We start from the raw sequence: 12540 nt of genomic DNA, 5'->3' as shown, positions 1-12540 counted from the left end.
ATAAAAGGCTTAAAATATCATTTTATATATTTTTTGAAATTTTGGTAATTTTTTGAAAATGTGCATTTTTCCATGATAGAATTTTTTGTTCTTTACTATTATGACATTTTCATATTTTCTCAATTAAGCTCAATTATTCATTATTTACTGCAATACATTAAAAATGAATGTATATATATGATTGAGATTATTGTTGTAGTACTATGATAATAATGTGTATGTAAAAGACATGTAAAGATTGATTAACCCATTAGTTAGAGATTGATTGACCTATACAAGTTGGTGGGCCAACAAATTTTCTTTTAAATACTATGATTTGATGTTATCTTCTAATGATTTATGTGATATTGATTAAGAGTTATAAGGAGATAATTACTGTGCTGACGGGCAAAAGAGTAATGACTCTATTTATTGAGCCAACAATTTACTAATATTGATACTAATATTGAAAAACATTGTGATAGCTTGGATTTCTTACTTGTTTAGTATTACTACTAAAATGCATGTTCTTGAGGTATTATTTTTATTAGTGTATAAATTTATTATTACTACATGAATTTATTGTATTACATTATTATACTGCTTATGCCATTAGATTGTTATTGTATATTATTTAATACTACTAATTCACTATACTGATATTAAGCATATGATATACTGAGCATGTGATATAGAATGTTTGGATAGCATGTGTGCATTTCTATATAATTTTATTATATTGGTTTGATTTTGATAGTCTTTACCAATATTTTCATTTGATATTTTCTATGATTCATATACTGATTAGTATTAGTGATATGATGAATGCTTTATAGATTTGATATTCGTACTGGTTTATAACTCTACTAGCTTTCACATCATAGTATTTTATTATTTATAGATTCTACTACTGCATTTGAGTTTTATTATTTTTATACTTATTCAATGATCATATGACTATTACTACTATGATTTGATCTTAACATGCATATTGCTCTTTTATCATGCTTTGAATTCAGTTGTATATTTTGGTGACCTATTGGGCTTTTTAAGCTTATTATATATGGTTAAATGATTTCAGGTGAGGGCAGGGGTGTAGGAGTGTGAGACTGGTCAGGATTCTTCAGGTTTTATTTCTTTTAGTTATTCTTTTTTTTTTACTTATAACAGAGTATTTATGATATGATTGTGTAGATCATGAGTAGTGTATATAATTTTTGAAAATGAATACAGATGTGTACAATGATATTTTGAATTATAGAATTTATTTTGTTATTTATTACTAATAGATGATATTAGATAGCTATAGTTATTGGTTATTAAAAAATTAAATGAATAATTCTTTCAAATTAGATTATGGGGCATCATACATCATCACCCAACTATAGTATTTCTTACTACCGTTGCCGGATCATGGTCCCTTTAACTACTACCACATGTTTGCGGTTCCTCCGACATCAGTTGTCCGACTATGATCCTTCTGATCATTATTGTCTTACTACGGTTCCTTTGACCTTCGTCACCTAATTATAATCTCTCTAACATCCATCACCCAACTATAATCTCTATGACCCCATCACAAGACTAAAGTCCCTTTAACTAACTTTGCCTGATTATAGTCCCTTTGTCCTCGACCACCTGACTACAGTCCTTTGACCATCTGACTATGGTCCTTCGACCACCATTATCTAATTATAGCCTTGGCAATAAGAAAAAAAAAGGGTCGATGATCTCTTAAGATCAACTATCATGCCATTGGATTGTTTAAATTGTAATCATATAATGTACTCTAAATGATGCATATTTGTTACATTGTAACGCCTTCCATCGATGAAGGTTGTCATTTGTAATCAATGATAAATACTAGTAGAATCATTTCAAGTGAGTTAGACCTCATGGTTTTTCACTTTCCCAGGTTTTACATGTATAAGATGTGGTGTCTTTTATGACTCTCAAACCTTCTCTCTCTTATTTGTTTGTATATTGGGTCTTTGTATAAAGTTAGGACTTTAAATTCTATATATCTCTACTGCAGTGACTGTTCTAGCACATTTAAAGTAATTATCATCATTAGCCACACCAATCCATTGTATACACACTAACAATTTTTATGTAAACTGTAATATAACCAAACTATTAGTTAGATTGGCATAATAAAAAATGAAGAAGCAATTAAGCAAGTTTTAATGCGAGCCTTAGATCAAATTTTTATTCACTTGAACGATCTATTAAATTATAAAGCTTTTAATTTTTAATGCATGATGTCACACCTAAGGTCTGAAAGGTGTACACCCCGGTAACACTTGATGCAATTAAGAGATAAGAAAATATTTTTTGTACTCACGAAGAAAGCATGCATATATTATAGACACAACATGATATATATATATATATATATATATATATGAGTAAACAAAGGAAGTGAAATAAAGTCAATATATTAATAGAAGTTCAATTAATCAATACATCAAAATGATGATAGTTTTTATACAAGCTAACATGACAGTAAATAAAGCAAAAACAAGAAAGCAAGCTGCCCAACTCACATAAATCATAAACATAATAAACTATTACAAAATAATAATACCAAAAAACATTTACTATCGGTAACCCTGCTCCTGAGGTGGCGGTCTACCAAACACGCCTAAAAGATCTGCTAAAATAGACAATGGGTGAGTTTGATAGATCAAACTCAACAAGTAACTACTGTCTATCAAAACATAAACAATAAAGGAATAAGACATGTAATATGAACAACTAAAAGAGTGGAGTACCAACGTATATTAATATTTCAAAAACCATATATCCTAATATGTATGAATGTATATGTCAATTATTCATTGATGACAAATCACTTCAAAGTTTATAACGTCATCACACTAAGTATTATACCTTAAAGCGACCTATCAATAATTGCATTGCTTACCTCCTTAAAGATTTGTTTCCTTAATTCCTCAGCCTCGTACTCTTTTCCTTTTGTAAGTAACCAACACATATCACTTCTAAATCCTTATAGTTTCTATAATTTATCATTCAAATAAATTTGCATAAAATCACTTTATACTAATATAATTATTTTACCTCGTAATCTCCCTTATGCATATATCCGAAGAATCCTAAATACAAGAGGAACAATCTTCTTTAGAAACTTGTGCTAACCTTGGCAAATTTATCAACCACTTTAAAACAATTAAAATTTTCCTACCTCAGTTTCTTCTTCCTTATTCCCTAAACTTCTTCTTCATTCTTTGCTTCTTCAAACCATTCACATCAATCGAACTCTTCAATGCAATAGTCGAACTATGCCTTACAACACTGTGCCAATCTCTCATAATTAGCAATGTGCTGTGTTTTCCCGTTACACTTCGTTGAACAACACAATGAAAACCCTTTCTCTATTTTTCTGGATTTTTATGTTTTGGCTTGTGTTAAATCTGAAAAAAAGAAAAGTGAGTGGGGCCACCACTATAATTAATTACTAAATTTCTCATCCAATACAAACACTATTCATAATTTAGAATTTATCTAATTACATTTAATTAAACATAATTTAACTACTATAATAAGATACCATTCAAATAAAATTATTTTACTTTACCTGAATCTCAAGATATTATAATTCTTCCCTCTATAATAGAATTTCGTCCCCACAATTCAACTTTTAATGCTTCTCCAAATAGTAGAGGAAATTTTTGCTTTATATATGTCTCTTTTTCCCATTTATCATCCTTCACTGATATGTGCTTCCATTTTACTTTCACATAAGAAATTATTATGCTTATCAATATACAAACATCACTTTCTAATATCTTTTAAGGTTCCTTAATATATGTCAAATCATTCTGAAGCTTAATTTCATTTTGTGGAATTCTTTGATTTTGATATGTAACCCATTTCATATTCATTAACACATGAAAAATATTATGCACACCAGACATGTCTGTAGGTAATGCAAACTTGTAAGCAACTTTTTTCACTATTTTAATGATCTTAAATGATCCAATGTATCTAGGACTAAGTTTTCTACCTTGGCCAAATCTATCAACACCTTTTATTGGTCTTATCTTTAAAAATATAAAATCTCCTATTTCAAATTCTATCATTTTATGCTTGAGATCAAAATATTTCTACTGATGATCCAAGGTTGCTTTAAATATGTCTCTAATTAATCCAACCTTTTTAGTAGCTTCATTTACTAGTTATAGACCTAATAATTATCTTTCACCAATTTCAAATCAACTCAATAGAGTTCTGCATTTTATGCCATACAATACTTCATATGGAGCCATCTTGATACTTGATTGATAGCTATTATTATAAATGAACTCTATCAAAGAGATATGATCTTCCCAGCTACCTCCAAAATCTAGCATACACAATTTTAACAAATCTTCTAGCACTTGAATGAACCTTTTTGATTGACCATCAACCTGTGAATGAAATGCAATATTGAATTTCAACTTTATATCCAAACTTTCATGAATGTTCTTCCATAATTTAGATGTAAATTATCCATCTCTATTTGATATAATAATCTTAGGAGTTTCATGCAATCTGATGATTTCCTTCATAAGCAATATAGTTAATTTCTCTATTGTATCAGTCTAACGAATAAGTAAAAAAAATGCTTATTTAGTTAGCCAGTCAATCAAAACCAAAATGCAGTTATTCCCTTCCCTTGATATGGGAAATCTTATTTCCCAGATAACAAAATCTATTGTTATATCTTCTCATTTTCATTCTAAAATTGGTAAGGATTGCAACATACCACTTGGCTTATGATGTTCAACTTTTACCACCTGAAATTTCACACATTTTAACATATATTTTGCTACATATCTTTTCATTCCAGGGCATCAAAATAAGGTCTTTAAATCTTTATACATCTTTGTGCTTATTGGATGGATTAAATACCCTGAGTTGTGAGCTTCATATAAAATCTCCTAAATTAACTTTGATTCCTTCAGTATCCACGAATGTTGATTTCTCCTTATTCTTCCTTGATCATCTACACTGAGATCCTTTCTTTTCCCTGATTGTCATTGCTCCATAAGCTTATAATATTCAGCAATGGTCTTATAAACTGCACTGATTCCTTCTTCTAAAGAAGGACAAACCATTTTTTTGATTTAAACTACCTAAATTCAGATTACTCTGCATTTTGATCTCTAATTGCAGTGTTTCCATATCTTTAATTAATCATTCCTTAGAAGTCAACATACAATATACTTGCCATCTAGACTTTCTGCTTAATGCATTTTCCATAACATTAGCTTTGCCTGGACAATACTAGATGTCAAGATCATAATTTTTTTATTAATTATAGCAATCTTTTGTCTTAAATTTAATTCTTTCTGAGTGAAAATATACTTTAAAATTTTGGGATCTATAATAATTTTACATCTCACCCTATATAAGTAGTGTTTCAAAATTTTTAATGCAAACACAACTACAACCAATTCTAAGTCATGAGTTGGATAATTCTTTTCATGAGGCTTCAGCTGTCTAGAAGCGTAAGCAATCACTTTCTTTATTTTGCATTAACACACTACCCAATCCTTTCAGAGAAGCATCATTAAACAATTAAAATCCTTCAATTTTAGATGGAATTGTCAGTACATGTGTAGATATTAAACACTACTTTAACTCTATAAAACTTTGCTCTTTATTAACAGTCCATTCAAATTAATTTCTTTCCTAGTCAACTTGGATAAAGGTAAGGTAATTTGATAAAAGCCTTTTACAAATCTTCATTAATAACCTACCAATCCTAAGAAACTTTTTACCTCTGTCACATAGGTTGCCTTAGCCATTCTACCACTGCTTTTACTTTTTTGGGTCTATTGATATAACTTCACCATTGATAATGTACCCAAAAAATAAAATTTTCTTAAGCCAAAACTCATATTTAAAATATTTAGCAAATAATTTATATTGCCTTAATAATCCTACAATAATTTTCAAATGATTTGCATGCTCTTCATCACTAGTGGAATAGATAAAAAATCATCAATAAAAATGATTACAAATTGATCTAAATAAGATTTGAAAATTCTATTCATCATGTCTATGTATATTATTGGGGCATTGGTTAGTCCAAATGGCATAACAAAAAAATCTTAATGTTCGTACATGGTACCAAAAGTTGTCTTCTCAACATCCCTTTCTTTTAGTCTAACTTAATGGTAACATGATTGTAAATCAATTTTGAAGAATACAGAAGCACCTGTCAATTGATCAAATAGCTTATATATTATTTGAAGAGGATACTTGTTTTTAATAGTCACTTTATTTAATTCCCTGTAATCTATATGGAGCCACTTCGAGCCATCTTTCTTCTTGACAAATAACATTGGTGCACTCCAAGGAGATGTATTGGGTATGATAAAATATTCTTCAATCAATTCCACCAACTGACTCTTTAATTCTTATAGTTCTTTGATTGTCATTCTATAAGGTGCTTTTACAATTGGATTTATTCCAAGTATACATTAATTGTTAATTCTACCTTTCTTTTTGGAGGAAAATCATTATATTATTCTAAAAAAACATCTACAAATTTATTTACTACAAGAATAAAATTTTTATCATCACTCATAATTTTAGTAGCTTCTATTTTTGCCAAGAAAATTATTTCACCTGCTCAAATACTTTTATGCACGACTAGAAGCAATCAATAATAAAAATACTCCTCTTTCACACTAAAAATAAAATACATCTTCTCCCAGTAAATCAAATTTAACTCTTTTCTTCCAACATTCAATGGTGGCAAAGTATTTAACCAACAAATTCATTACCAAAATTATTTCAAACTCCACTAATAAAAATACTGTCAAGTCTATTTGAAATTCCCTACCAGTTATCATAAAATTAATTGAACATGATGTACTAGCATTTAAATAATTACTTGTAGGTAATCTATTGCTCAACCCAGGAGTAAAAATAATATGTTTCATATATAATTATTCACTAAATATCTCAGATATAAAAGAATGAAATGCATCAGAATAAAAAAGAACTATAGTAGATAAATCTGAGATTTTTATAGTACCTATCATCACTTCAAAAGATCTTTTAGGCTTCTTGAGAAGTTATAGCAAACACACGAGCTGGTGCTGATCTTACTGCATCTCTTGAGGCTTCTCCTTTTATCTTAAAAGCTGATTGATTCAACTGTGGCCTAACACCTATGTATTAATCTGTCATCTGAATGACTTTTAATTCTCTATCTCCTTGAATATTTTTTTGATAGTTTCTCTTGATATGTAATGATTCCCCACATAGATAACATTTTCTTGAGTTTATCAGACTTCTTTTTGGACTAGACTTTCCACGATTTGCATAAACTAGTAATGCATGAAACCCTGTAGACTGCTACTATTAATTCTAGTGAAATTTCTATCCTTTTGATGAACCGCTCTTGTAATCATTTTACCTCTTTTTACAATCAGCCTCCCATTTATGTTTGACCACATCTATATCATGCTCCAACAGTCTAGCACTTCCAACAAGATCAGTAAAATTCTTTATGCCAAGAGCAATTAAAGGTAGTCTCAATGAATCTCTAATACCTTTCAAAAATCTATAACACTTATTAGTACTCCTACTGCTAAGCTGTGGAGCATGCCTTGATATATATGTAAATTTTGCTTCATACTGAATAACAGTCTCAACTCCTTGCTTTAGATTGACAAAACATTTCTATATTGTTTGCCTTGCTGATTGAGAAAAATATTATTCCCTAAAAAATTATTCAAATTCCTCCCAAATAATTAGTTCCATAGCTCTACCATTGAATTTTTTCAAATATTGTCCCCTCCACCATTGTTCTGCTTCACATTCTAACATAAAGATTATAAGAGATATACATCTATTTTCATGATATCTCATTCTATTAAAAAATTTCTCAATCCTTATAATCCAGTCCTGAACATTTCTTACATCCACCCCTCTATTTACCCCTCCTTTAAATAGAGGGGTTTTTAAACTTTGAAAGAGTTTTAAATGCTTATCCACTTCAACATTAATAATAGCATCTTCCTCTGTATTTGGAATACTACTAAGAGTCTTAGGAATAATTGGAACAAATGCAGATGGAACACTAGGTGCTTTGTAGATCCTACTGGAGACTTTATCTTTTCCATTTTCAACATCATCATGCTCATCATATGCATTTGCATCAAATTCCATGACATTACGTTAGCAGGGTCAGACACTACGGGTACATTATTCATTATGGGTGAATTGTATTCTACTAGTATAACATTTTTAGGACATATAGTGTTCTGTCATATTAAGATGATTGGCCATTAGTCCCATCAGGTACTCTTTCAACCATTATATTTGTAGTATATTACATTATAAATTATGCATTTATATCATAATTCACACCTATTAATATATTATTTTTATATGCTACTAGCGAGCAAAATAAGAAGTTTGACTTATTACTAACTTAGAATGCAGCTCTCCACTAGGCTTTGTAGTAATTTCATCAAATCAGTTCTCTTTGATAACTAAATTTTCTTAAGCTTATGTAATTAAATCCTCAGAATATTAAATATTTGCTCTGATACCACTTTTGTAACACCCTACAATACCCCTTACCAGTAGCATAGACTATCATATAAATAATATGACATTCATTCTTTACTTTTAATTACTTCTCATCAAATGTATACTTATATAACACATTCATTGACAATTATATTTATATAATATTAAAAGAAGCATTTAATTAATCAAAACTTCATCATATAATATTTACAGAGCTACTAATAAAATTCAAAATAGTACAACACTGAATAGTCTATATAGCTCAATTGTAGACATATATAATGCTTAATAATAGAACATAAAGTGAAATGACTTGAACCTATAATGCTTTGACTTTTTCCTTTTCTTTCCCTGTAACAACAACCAATATAAAATCTAGTGAGCTATGAGGCTCAATAAGTTATACAAACTAAATAATAATTTAAATGCAAAATTATAATAAATAATCATATTAAAATCATAATTGAATTAACTTACAATTATTTACAAAATAGTATAAAATCATTTTTAGGATTAACCATTAATGCCTTTGAAGTCTGTATAAAATATCAATATTAATCTTCTAAAAATTTGACTATACTTTCATAAGAATATTCAATAGATCCTAGGTACACCTACCATTATCATTATTGAATTACATATATGTCCATTTTGCCTTTTAGGGGTCCCTTTTTCCCCACATGCTACGAGATATTATATTTCTAGGGCACCTTTTGCCCCACCTGCAATTACATCTATCACATCATTTTTATAGCCAATTTTTTCTAAATTAATATTTAATAGAATTTCAATACTTATAATCCACAGTTACTTGTATTGTTGCATGCTTTCATAATGATCTTTCTGTTACACTATTTGCATACAAAAAAATGTGTATACTATATATAAATAAACGAAACTCTTTCCAACACATTATCAAATAGTTTTTTTTTAAATGAACATACTAAATCTTTTTTTAAGCTCACACGATTAAATTATATAAGTAGTTATCCACACATAAAAACTTGCTTGTATACTCCCTTATATACATTGAATAAGCTTAATATCATTTTTTCCTTTTGTTGAATTCATAATTTACTCTCCATGCTTATAAATGAAACTATTTATATTTTTAATTATAATTGTATTACTTACCTCCTTGAGGATTTGTCTCCTCAATTCCTCCACCAGCTTGTACTATTTTCCTTTTGTAAGTAACCTATACAAATCACTTCTAAATCCCTATAGTTTCTATAATTTATCATTCAAATAAATTTGCATAAAATCTCGTTATAATAACATAATCATTTACCTTGTAACCTCCCTTCTTCATAAATCCGAAGAAACCTAAATATAAGATGAACAATCTTCTTTAGAAACTTGTACTAACCTTTGCAAATTTATCAACCACTTTAAAACAACAAAATTTTCTTACCTCAATTTCTTCTTCCTTCTTCCCTAAACTTCTTCTTCTTCCTTTGCTTCTTTACTCAACTAAAAATTTTGGTTCCTTTTAATACTATTAATCCTTCACAGTCACGGTTCCCTCACACAGTTATAGATCTTCACAAGATTTTCTTCGAACCATTCACAACAACCAAACTCTTCAATGCAATAGCTGAACTGTGCCTTGCAGCACTGTGCCGATCTCTCCTAATAATCACTATGTTGAACAACATAGTGAAAACCCTTTGTATGTTTTTTGGATTTTTTTTTTTGCTTTGACTTGTGTTAATTCCAAATATAAGAAGAGAGAGTGGGGCCCACCATGCCAAACTTCTCATCCAATATAAACCCCTATTCAAAATTTAGAATTTATCTAATTGCATTTAATTAAAAGTAATTTAACTATTATAATAAGAGTTAATTCAAATAAAATTATTTTTCTTTACCTGATTTCAGGATATTATACCATCGACCATGATTAGCCAAAAATCAATAGAGTTATACTAACAAACACCTAAACATACAGTGAAAGCACTATTACAATAATCAACATGTGTTATATAAATCAACATGATAATCACAATTTGTATAATCAACATGAGAATCATAAACTACATTAAATAAAATAAATGCATATGAATTTAACCTTTTATGATATGAACCATTTTAAATGCTAAACGCTTGTACATCAACATATCAAATAATATTATTTCTATTACTTCATGATTTCAATATGAGCCATAAATAAGATCCCTGGCATGCTCAATACTAATAGATGTTGGAAATAAAACTAACGATCTAAATAATTATAAAATAATTCTAATACAAATATCACTAATTACACCCCTAACAAAGAAGGGTATGTTTACACCAAAAATAAATAACAATTACTTATCTCTAGGAGAGTGGCACAAGGTCCAAAGCCAAAAGATGCTCAACCGATCACACCATGAGGACAAAGCTCGAAAGTCCTACAAACAATAAATCATAATTTAACATTCAAGATGACGCTAAAAGGGAACAAATGCTTGAAACATAAAACTTATAAAATCAAACCGAAAAATACATTAGCTATTAATAACCACACCTGCAAGATTCATGCCATAAACAACAAAGTTTTAAAATATCCAAGATAAAATAGGGTTAGCTTGATTCGAACATCAACACGCATAAAACTTCTTCCTAATGCAATCTAAACTAATATAATAAAATAAAACTGAACCAAAATCTCCACCAAACTAAAACTAATTAAATGAGTGAAGGAAACATGACTATACAACTTGATAAACACAAAGAATATAATAAAAGAGAGAGAGGAGAGAAGAGAAGACAAACAAGCTTACTATTGTAGGAGAAAAAGAAGATTGTGAAAAAAGATGCTTAGTGATTTCGTCGTTCAATAAAACGAAAGCTGTGAGAGGGAGGATGAGGGCCTTCGAAGGCTGCTATGAGGGAGAAAATAGGAGAATAAGGGGTGCCCTAGCTTCCTATTCGGTTAAATGGTAAGAGGGAAAGTTTAGAGAAGGAAAAATCAAACAAGGTGGATGAATTTCGTGATTTACATGATTGGAGAGAGAGAGAGATGAGGCGCTAAAAGGTGGTTATAGTGCGGCTAGTCACAATCTAGAAGGAGTGGGAAGGGGTTGGCTTGCGCAGCTGCAATTTGTCAAAATGAAACTCCTGGATCGACCGATCTAGGCTTAGATATTACAGATGCAACCTCTAAAATGATATAAAAAGTTATTTTATGTATAAAAGATGAAAATCAAGCCTAAAACTAGACTGAATTTGGTACAAGTCTCCTAAATTGATAGAAATTGAATACATTAAAGCTTAGTTTAGAACACTTTTTATATTGATTTTAAAATTAAAATTTTAGTACAAAAATTTATTGAACTAAACATTTTGTAAGAGTAGATGTATAATTATAACCACTGATAGATGACTGAAAAGATTTTGTGGGAATGTGTACTCCAATAACACATTTTCATAAAATAATTTTTTTTAGAAAAAAGTAGCACAACTGTGGATAATTAGTGACTTCTCAATGTTGAAATCTTATTAAATTGGAGTACTGAATAATGACTTGCCTATTATGTAAAGCATTCACATTAAAATATGAAAAAAATAATAATGATTTGATTGTCATCGTATGTTAAGGAATAAAGATGCACCACCTGCACATAGTCCAATTTTTCATTCTTGCTAATTTATGATCTTTTATGTTCGTAAATATGATTGATATTTAAATAGTTCAGTTAAAATATAATAAAATATCATTTAATAATATCTTAATTGTTTATTTTAAAATTTATTATATGTTATTGTATCAATTGCTTTACTTCTTGCTACTTAGAAAATTATGTATGCAATCAAATTCATACATGAACAAAAGATCAAATAAATAAATTAATAATTATATTCTTTATTTAAATATTTACATTTGAATTTAACCAGTTAAATTAGATCAATGATAAGAAGTTTATATTCAATTATATTTTATAATAAGATTAAATATTTAAATCATTAACATAAAATATATAATTAGCTACTCACTTAAAGCTTAATTACAACTCCAAC

The sequence above is a fragment of the Dendrobium catenatum genome, unplaced genomic scaffold (genome assembly GCF_001605985.2).
Source record: "Dendrobium catenatum unplaced genomic scaffold, ASM160598v2 fragScaff_scaffold_621, whole genome shotgun sequence".
NCBI classification, from domain to species: domain Eukaryota; kingdom Viridiplantae; phylum Streptophyta; class Magnoliopsida; order Asparagales; family Orchidaceae; genus Dendrobium; species Dendrobium catenatum.
The sequence above is the reverse complement of the archived record's forward strand: the minus strand, read 5'-3'. Positions refer to the sequence as shown.